The sequence below is a fragment of the Dermacentor albipictus genome, chromosome 1 (assembly GCF_038994185.2).
Source record: "Dermacentor albipictus isolate Rhodes 1998 colony chromosome 1, USDA_Dalb.pri_finalv2, whole genome shotgun sequence".
Taxonomy (NCBI): Eukaryota; Metazoa; Arthropoda; class Arachnida; order Ixodida; family Ixodidae; genus Dermacentor; species Dermacentor albipictus.
Genome location: NC_091821.1, coordinates 279,974,926 through 279,984,221, shown reverse-complemented (window position 1 = coordinate 279,984,221; position 9,296 = coordinate 279,974,926).

The following is a 9,296-nucleotide window of genomic DNA, read 5'->3' as shown; positions in this document are numbered from 1 at the left end:
TGCTCATGGAGACTACCTCTAAATAAAGTACCCCGTTTTTCATATATTCGCATTGGCTCACTTTCATTTGACTCGCCCTCATATATTTTGAAGAACTGCTTTTTATATGTGCTCTCTGTTGCGACTGTAATTTCGGCGCAATTACTCACAATACACGACCGGTGACCGCACTTCCTGCGCAATACGTGGGCACGAAGGACAGCGTCATTGAGATTTTTCCCTGGCCGTTGCGAACGTACGTGAATGTAAACACGGTTCTTGAATGACAAAGTTTCATTAATATATTTGTCCTCAACTTCTTCATTTCACGGCCTTTACACTTTTCATATCAGCGGCATGAACTTCTTTGCTGGTTTAGACCTAATGTAGGTCTGAAGTTCATGTGATATTTTCTTTAATTATTAAATCGACAAAAACATGGCAGCATTGGGCACAATAATTTTTGGGACATACGAGTATATTCTTTTATGAAAAAAATTCATATTTTACTTGTCTTGACAGTGCGTAGCGTTCAAAAATTCGTTTGCAGCATCTTTTGCAATGGCATTACAGTTATTATTCATGCATTTGATCCCTCGAGAAATTCTATAAGGAGGAGGCCCAGCTGCAATGTGAGCTTTTAAGGGGAAACCTCTCTAGGCATATAGTGAAGTCATCACACCGTACGAAGACAGATTAAAGACAAATTGAACAGTGAAAAAGAATTGATAGTGACAGTTAGTGAATGATAAGGTTATAATAGAGATTGCTAGAGGTTAATGATGGCTAGTAATGACTAATAACGACTACTAATCACTTGTAATGACTGCTAATGACTCCGAAATGACCAATATGTCTAATACCGGCTTGTAATGACCACAATCGATTACAAATGACTAAATATGCTTACTATTTAGCAGTAATGACTCATTATGACAGAAATGACTATGAAATGGCCAATATGTCTAAGAACTTGTAACGACTACAATTGATTAGAAATGACTAAAAATGCTTAGTAATGACCAGTAATGACTTGTAATGACTACTAATGAATACGAAATGACCAATATGTCTAAGGACGAATAGTAACGACTACGATTTGAAATGACTAAATATGCTTAGTAATGACCAGGAGTGACAAATGATTACTCAAATGACTTGTAATGACCACTGATGACTAGGATATGACCACGATGTCTAACGACTGCTTGTAATCACCGAAATTGATTACAAATGACTAAAATTTTTAGTACTGGGCAGTTCTGACTAAAGGCTGAAATGACTTGTAATAACTAGTAATATGTCTAACGACAACTTGTAACGACTACAATTCTTTAAAAATGAGTAAAAATGGTTAGTAATGACCATTAATAACTGAAATAACTTGTAATCGCTACTAATGACTATGATATTGTCCCGTAGCAGTGACGGTGAAGAAGGAATCAAAACTGTGATTAACGAAACTAGAGTTTTATTGGACAAACTTGAGCCCTCAAAAGAAGGCTACACCCAAAGAGCAACGATAGCGGCGAACACACTCGGCGATCGTCGAAAATCTGATGAACGGGTGAAGCTAGGGCGTCGGCTTTTATACATCAGTCGTCCAATCTTCTAGACTAATCCCTGGGACCTGCGTGTCTTCTACAAAGTTCTACACCATTCGCGTCACACGATGAAATCAGATAACACAACGTTCGGTAAAAACAGACAGAGGATACAACCATCGATAACCTTCGAGAAACTTCCGATACATGCAGGCGCGTCATGCGCTGTGCAATAACATTTGTTAGGCGGTGAAACGTGGTCGCCTCACAGAGATATACAAGTACACGTGTCAATAACCCCCCCCCCCCTTTAAAAAGCATCGACCCGACGCTCTAAACAAACAAAAGTAATAAACAAAAACACCACTAGCAGAGAAACAACAGAACAAGGATCTTCATCAGCATGCGTAAAAGGGCGTAAGACGCACCACGAGGACTACTTCAGATCGTGCGCGGCGCCACTGTGAATGCGAAATTCTGTCCGGCACGACCTCATAGTCCAGTGCGCCAATACGTCGGATGATCTTGTAGGGTCGGAAATAGCGTTGCAATAGTTTCTCACTGAGTCCTCGTCAGCGTATCGGGGTCCAAACCTAAACACGGTCTCTGGGCTGGTACTCGACGTGGCGTCGTCGGAGGTTGTAGTGTCGGCTGTCGGTACGCTGCTGATTCTTGATCCGTAGGCGGGCGAGCTGTCGGGCTTCTTCGGCGCGCTGAACATAGGTAACGACATCAATATTCTCTTCGTTGGTGACGTGCGGCAGCATGGCGTAGAGAGTCGTCGTCGGGATCCTGCCGTGAACCAGCTCGAACGGCGTGATCTGTGTTGTTTCTTGCACCGCCGTGTTATAAGCAAAGGTTACGCACGGCAGAACAGCGTCCCATGTCTTGTTCTCGACGTCGACGTACATTGCTAACATGTCGGCGAGAGTCTTATTCACGGGCTCCGTAAGACCATTCGTGTGTTGGTTGTAGGCAGTTGTCCACCTGTGCCTTGTCTGACTGTACAGCAGAATGGCTTGGGTGAGCTCCGCTGTAAAGGCTGTTCCTCTGTCGGTGATGAGGACTTCTGGGGCGCCATGCAGCAGCAGGCTGTTCTCGACGAAGAATTTCGCCACTTCGCCTGCGCTACCTGTCGACAGAGCTTTTGTTTCAGCGAAACGGGTGAGGTAACCCGTCGCCACGACTATCTACTCATTTCCGGTTGTTGACGTCGGAAAGGGTCCCAACAAGGCCATGCCGATCTGCTGAAATGGTCGGCTAGGAGGCTCGATCGGCTTTAGTAATCCCGCTGGCCTTGTGAGTGGTGTCTTGCGTGGCTGACAGTCTCGGCATGTCTTGACGTAACGGGAAATGTCGGTGATCAGGCGCGGCCAGTAATACCTTTCCTGTATCCTCGATAGTGTCCGGGAGGATCCTAGGTGCCCAGCGGTCGGATCGTCATGCAGGGCGTACAGTACTTCTGGACGCAGCGCTGAGGGAACAAGAAGGTAGTTGGCGTGGACAGGGGAGAAGTTCTTTAATAGTAGGTTGTTTGGAAACGAGAACAAGACAATCCACGCTTAAATGCCCTAGGGACAACGTCGGCGTGCCCTTCCAAATACTCGACGAGGCCTTTTAGCTCCCGGTCTCCTCGTTGCTGTTCAGCGAAGTCTTCCGCGCTTATTATTGCAGGGAACGCGTCGTCATCCTCGTCATCTTGCGGCGGCGGGTCAATGGGGGCGCGTGATAGGAAATCGGCATCAGAGTGTTTTCGTGCGGACTTGCAAGTTGCAGTAATGTCGTATTCTTGTAGTCTGAGGCTCCACCGCACCAGTCATCCTGAAGGATCCTTTAAATTCGTTAGCCAACACAACGCGTGATGGTCGCTGACGACTTTGAATGGGCTACCATATAGGTAAGGGCGAAATTTTGCTGTAGCCCAAACGATGGCGAGGCATTCGTTTTCGGTCATAGAATAATTGCCTTCCGCTCTTGGCAGCGACCGGCCAGCGTAAGCTATCACCCGTTCAAGTCCGTATTTCCTCTAGACTAGGACGGCACGGAGGCCTAGGCTACTGGCGTCCGTGTGCATTTTCGTATAGGCGTCCTCGTCGAAGTGCACAAGTACCAGCGGCGACTTGATCCGTTGTATGAGCCCTTGAAATGCGTCGGCCTGCGGCGTTTCCCTTTTGAACTCGACGTCAGATTTTGTTAGATGTGTCAGCGGCTCAGGGATGCGTGAAAAGTCCTTGACAAAGCACCTGTAGTAGGCGCAATGCCAAGGAATCTACGCACTGCCTTCTTGTCCATGGGCTGCGGAACCTTTGCGATGGCAGCTGTCTTCTGCGGGTCGCAGCGGACTTAAAATTTGCTGTTGGCGTGGCCCAGGAACAGAAGCTCCTCGTAGGCGAAGCGGCACTTTTCGGGCTTCAGAGTGAGCCCTGATGACTTGATGGCCTCTAGTACTGTGGCAAGCCGCCTAAGGTGATCGTCGAAATTTTCGGTGAAGGTAACGACGTTATCCATATAAAGAAGACAGGTACGCCACTTCAACCCGGCTAAAACCATGTCCATGACGCGCTGGAACGTTGCAGGCCCCGATCACAGTACGAATGGCATGACCTTGAACTCGTAGAGGCCGTCTGGCGTGATGAAGGCGGTCTTTCCGCAACATCTCGTCGACTACTATTTGCCAGCAGCCAGATGTGAGGTCATCGATAAGCAGTATTTAGCGTTGCAGAGCCGATCCAATGCGTCGTCTATCCTTGGGAAGGGGTATACGTCCTTCGTCGCAATCTTGTTCAGGCGATGATAATCGACGCAGAAACATAGGGTTCCGTCCTTTTCTTCAGTAAAGCAACAGGAGACACCCACGGGCTTTTCGACGGCTGGATGATGTCGTCACGCAGCATTTCGTCGACTTGTCTTATAGGTTCGCGTTCTCGCATCGAAACTCGGTAAGGGCTCTGGCGGAGTGGTCGAGCGCACTCTTCGATTATTATGCGATGCTTTGCGACTGGTGCTTGTCAAATCCTCGATCACGTCGAAAAGCAGTGCAGGTTTCTGAGCTGTTAACGTTTAATCACGGGGAGACTTAGATTTATGTCGAAGTCTGGCTCGGGAACTACGGTCGCCCGGGTAGATGCGAGAGAGTCCGAGAGGACAAACGCATTGCTGGTTTCCAGAATTTCCTCGATGTATGCGATCGTCATGCCCTTGTTAATGTGCTTGAACTCCTGGCTGAAGTTTGTCAGTAACACTTTCGTGTTTCCTTCGTGCAGTCGAGCGATCCCTCTTGCGACGCAAATTTCACGGTCGAGTAATAGACGTTGGTCACCCACAATGACGCCTTCTACGTCAGCGGATGTTTCGGTGCTGGGGGAAATAATAATGCTGGAGCGCGGCGCGATACTCACTTGATCTTCGAGCACACTCAAGGTGTGGTGACTAGGAGAGCTCTCCGGCGGTATCGCTTGATCTTCCGACAGCGTTATCAATTTCGACTTCAGATCGATGATTGCGCCGTGTTGGTTCAGGAAGTTCACGCCGAGAATGACATCTCGTGAACACTGTTAGAGGATAACGAAGGTGGCAGGGAAAGTCCGGTCATGAACGGTAATTCTTGCCGTGCAGATTCCAGTCGGCGTAATGAGGTGTCCTCCAGCGGTCCCAATTTGAGGGCCTTCCCATGCTGTCTTAACTTTCTTCAACTGGGCGGCGATATCTTCACTCATCACGGAGTAATAGGCCCCTTTGTCGACTAAGGCGGTGACTGCATGGCCGTCGAGAAGCACGTCGAGGTCTGTGGTTCTTTGTCTTGCGTTACGGTTAGGTCTTGGCGTCGGATCACGGCTGCGTCGTGTTGACCTGTGGCTGGTACGTCGGGCCGTCAGGTCGTCTTTCGTCGGCGTATTCTTTGCTTCCAGACTTCGTCGGGAGGGTGGCGTGTCGTTCTTATATCGTCGAAATAGTCTCATCGGCGTGTTCGGCGGCGGCGGAGGATCTTCGTCAGTTCGACGAACGCCAACCGCACCTACATCGGCTGCTGCTTTAGTTTTCCAGATATGGGCTCGGAGAGGGGCCCCGGGCTGGGCCAGTGTATCGACGGCGCTACGGCGACAGGTAGCGGCCTGGTGATGGTGAACGGGACGGTCGTCAAAAGCTCCATGAGTAGCGGCGACGCAGTCTGCGATATCGCGAGGTCGATGGCCGATCTCTGGTCGCGGCGCATTAACGGCGAACCCTCGCAGTCCTATCTCCCTGTATGGGCATCGGCAGTAGACGTGACCCACTTCTCCGCAGTGGCAACAGAGCGGGCGGTGGTCAGGGGAGCGCCAGACGTCTGTCTTCCTTGGGTCGCTTCGCTGGACGACGGGTGGGCGAGCTGGCGGCGGCGGCGGACGGCGGAAGTCCGTCGTTACAGCGGTCTGGCGCGGGCGCGTAGTGTTATTTTAACGGCGGGCGACGGCGACGTAAGTCATCGCTTCGGGCTGGGCCTGTGGCGATTTGGGCTGGCCTTCGGGAAGTTCCAGTGACCACTGGATTTCTTCCTTCACGACGTTCGCGATCGACGCAACCTGAGGCTGGGATCTTGGGAACATCCTCTGAAGTTCCTCTTGCACGACCGCTCTAATGGTCTCGCGCAGGTCATCGGTGGTGAATGATCGAACTTCGGCGTAGTTTGCTAAGCTTGCGCGGCGGTTGAATTACCGCTTCCGCATTTCCAGAGTTTTTTCGATGCTCATGGCCTCGTGAAGAAACTTTTCGACGGTTTTCAGTGGATTTCGTATCATCCCGGCGAAAAGTTCTTGCTTGACACCGCGCATGAGTAGGCAAAGCTTTCTCTCCTCAGACATTTCGGTGTTGGCGTGGCGGAACAGGCGCGTCATCTCCTCGGAGGAGATTGCTATGTTTTGTTTCGGTAGGTGTACTCGGGCTTCTAGCATAGCTTCGGCCCTTTCCTTACGCGCGGCGCTCGTAAAGGTCCGCAGGAAGGCGCTACGCCACAGGTCTCACGTTGTCAGGGTCGACTCCCGGTTCTCAAACCACGTCCTGCCGGCGTCTTCTAAGGCGAAGTATAAATGCCGTAGCTTGTCGTCGGAATCACAGTTGTTGAAAGTCGCGATTCTTTCATAGGTCTCGAGCCAGGTTTCTGGATCTTCAGTCGATGATCCATGAAAAGTTGGTTGGTCTCGAGGCTGTTGCAGCAGAATGGGGGACGCTTGGGCAGCCATTGAGGTTTCTGACTTGGGCTTGATCCCTCTGGTCTTCTCGGCAAGAGGTCCGTATTCCGGTCGCAATCCTTGCTGCCTACGGCTCGCTCACTGGTCCTTGGCGACGTTGGTGTTGTCTTCGCGTTTCGGGCGTGGATCGCGGCTTTGCGGGGGCGTTCGCTACATGAACGCACTAGCCCCTCCACCAGATATCACGTAGTAGACAGTGAAGAAGTCAGCAAAACTGTGGTTAATGAAACTAGCACTTATTGGGCGAACTTGTGCCCTCAAACGCAGGCTACACTCAAAGAGCAGCGATAGCGGCGAACACACTCGGCGATCGTCGAAAATCTGATCAGCAGGTCAAGGGCGTCGGCTTTTATGCATCAGTCGTCGAATGTTCCAGACTAATTGCTGGGACCCACGTGTCGTCCACAAAGCTCTACACCATTGGCGTCACGCGATGAAGTCAGATAACACAAGGTTCGGTAAACGCAGACAGCGGATAGAACCATCGATAACTTTCGAGACACTTCCGATACATGCAGGCGCGTCGTGCACTGTGCGATAACATTTCTTAGGCGGTGAAACGTCGTCGCCCGATAGAGATATACAAGTACACGTGTCAATATGACCAACATGTCTAACGGCGGTATGTAATGACCACAATGGATTATAAATTACTAAATATCCTTAGTAGTCAGCAGTAATGACTCAAAGAAAGAAGAGAGAGATAAGAATCAAAGTGACAGAGGCGAATGATAACAGGTGGAAGAGCAGGCTTTCTCCATTCACCTCTCATAAGAGATCGTCAGAAATCCTGCAAGCTTTTCACTACATGTACCACGCGGTTTTCTCATAAATAATAATATCTTGCTTCCTAAAGTCGACACTAACTGCGGTAAATTGACAGCGTTCTTTTCTGCAATTTCGTTTTGGAATTCAGTGTCATCAAATATTAACTCATGCCCTTAACTAAACTGTTTTCAATGGCTTCTGCGACAGTTTGTACTAACATACCTTACGTAATTAATATACATTTGTATATGTATGTATGTGTATGTATGTATGTATGTATGTATGTATGTATGTATGTATGTATGTATGTATGTATGTATGTATGTATGTATGTATGTATGTATGTATGTATGTATGTATGTATGTATGTATGTATGTATGTATGTATGTATGTATGTATGTATGTATGTATGTATGTATGTGTCTGTGTGTGATTGAGTGTGTATACATTCATTATTGTGTAGCTATGTTTCATTGTTTTTCTCGGTTTATATTGCTAGATTATTAGCCGTTTATAAATTCATTTTGTTGCATGCCTGGATTGCGCACTGTTGACGTTATATAATCATTACATTCCTATTCAATTGCTGTAGTGTGCGTACTTTCATGTGTATTTCAATATAGAATTATTCTTGCTCATTTTTCTGTAATCTTCAATTGGCATATGTTTGATTAATCATTTCTAATGCTATGTTCAGACTACGTTCGTAAGGCGCCGATTTTTCGTAACATACGTAAGCGGAAGCGCAACAAGCGTATGCGTCTAGTTCAGACTGCGAACGTAAAGGTACCAACGTGCGCAATTCTCGCAAAAATCGTGGGTGAGAGTGTTAAAGGGTCGGCAACATTTACGACTGTTATGTTACGACCGTTGCGACACAGCCAATGACCGATAAGCTTTCGGCTTTCAACAACCGGTGACGACACTTCCGTCCTCCCGTCTGCAGACAGCTCCGGGCGCGGGAAGTGCCATTCCGCCATTCCGTGCGCACGATTGGCTGTGTTCATGAAAATTTTTGCAGTGCGCCTTGCGAGACTGTTTTCAGTTCATCTGGTTTATCCGCCGAGGAAATCGATGGCCGCAGATGCGTGCTCCGAACTTCGATGAGTGGTCTCATTAGGTTTTCAAGGAAGCGGAACTGCTGGGGCGACATGCGCATGATGTTATGAAACATCGCAGCGTCACCAACTCGGAGCTTGGCGAAAAGGTTGTGAAAATCGCTGTCCGCGGCCCTGACGAGAAATACTTGCCGCGCCCAAACCCTTCTGCGTCGCCTTCGTCGTCTTTGGGCGATTGAACACACGACTATAAGTTTGTTTTGAGCGTGAATTTCTTCGATCTCGGCCAGCGCTCGCATGTTGGCAGGAGCCATATTGGACCGCTGGTGACGTCGATTCTGCAGCTCCAAATTTGATTGTCCTGTTGTAAAAGCCGTAATTTAAGCAGCAGTAAATGTGAACAAAGGAGCCGGCTTAACTGCCGTAACGTTTTTTACAGCCGTTACGTTCGATACGCCAAAAGAGCTGTTACGCGCGTTACGACCGTAGTGTGAACATAGCATAAGCCGGCACCTTTGTTCACATTTACTGCTGCTTAAATTACGGCTTTTACAACAGGCCAATCAAATTTGGAGCTGCAGAATCGACGTCACCAGCGGTCCAATATGACTCCTGCCAACATGCGAGCGCTGGCCGAGGTCGAAGAAATTCACGCTCAAAACAAACTTATAGCCAGGTATTCAATCGCCCAAAGACGACGACGGCGACGCAGAAGGGTTTG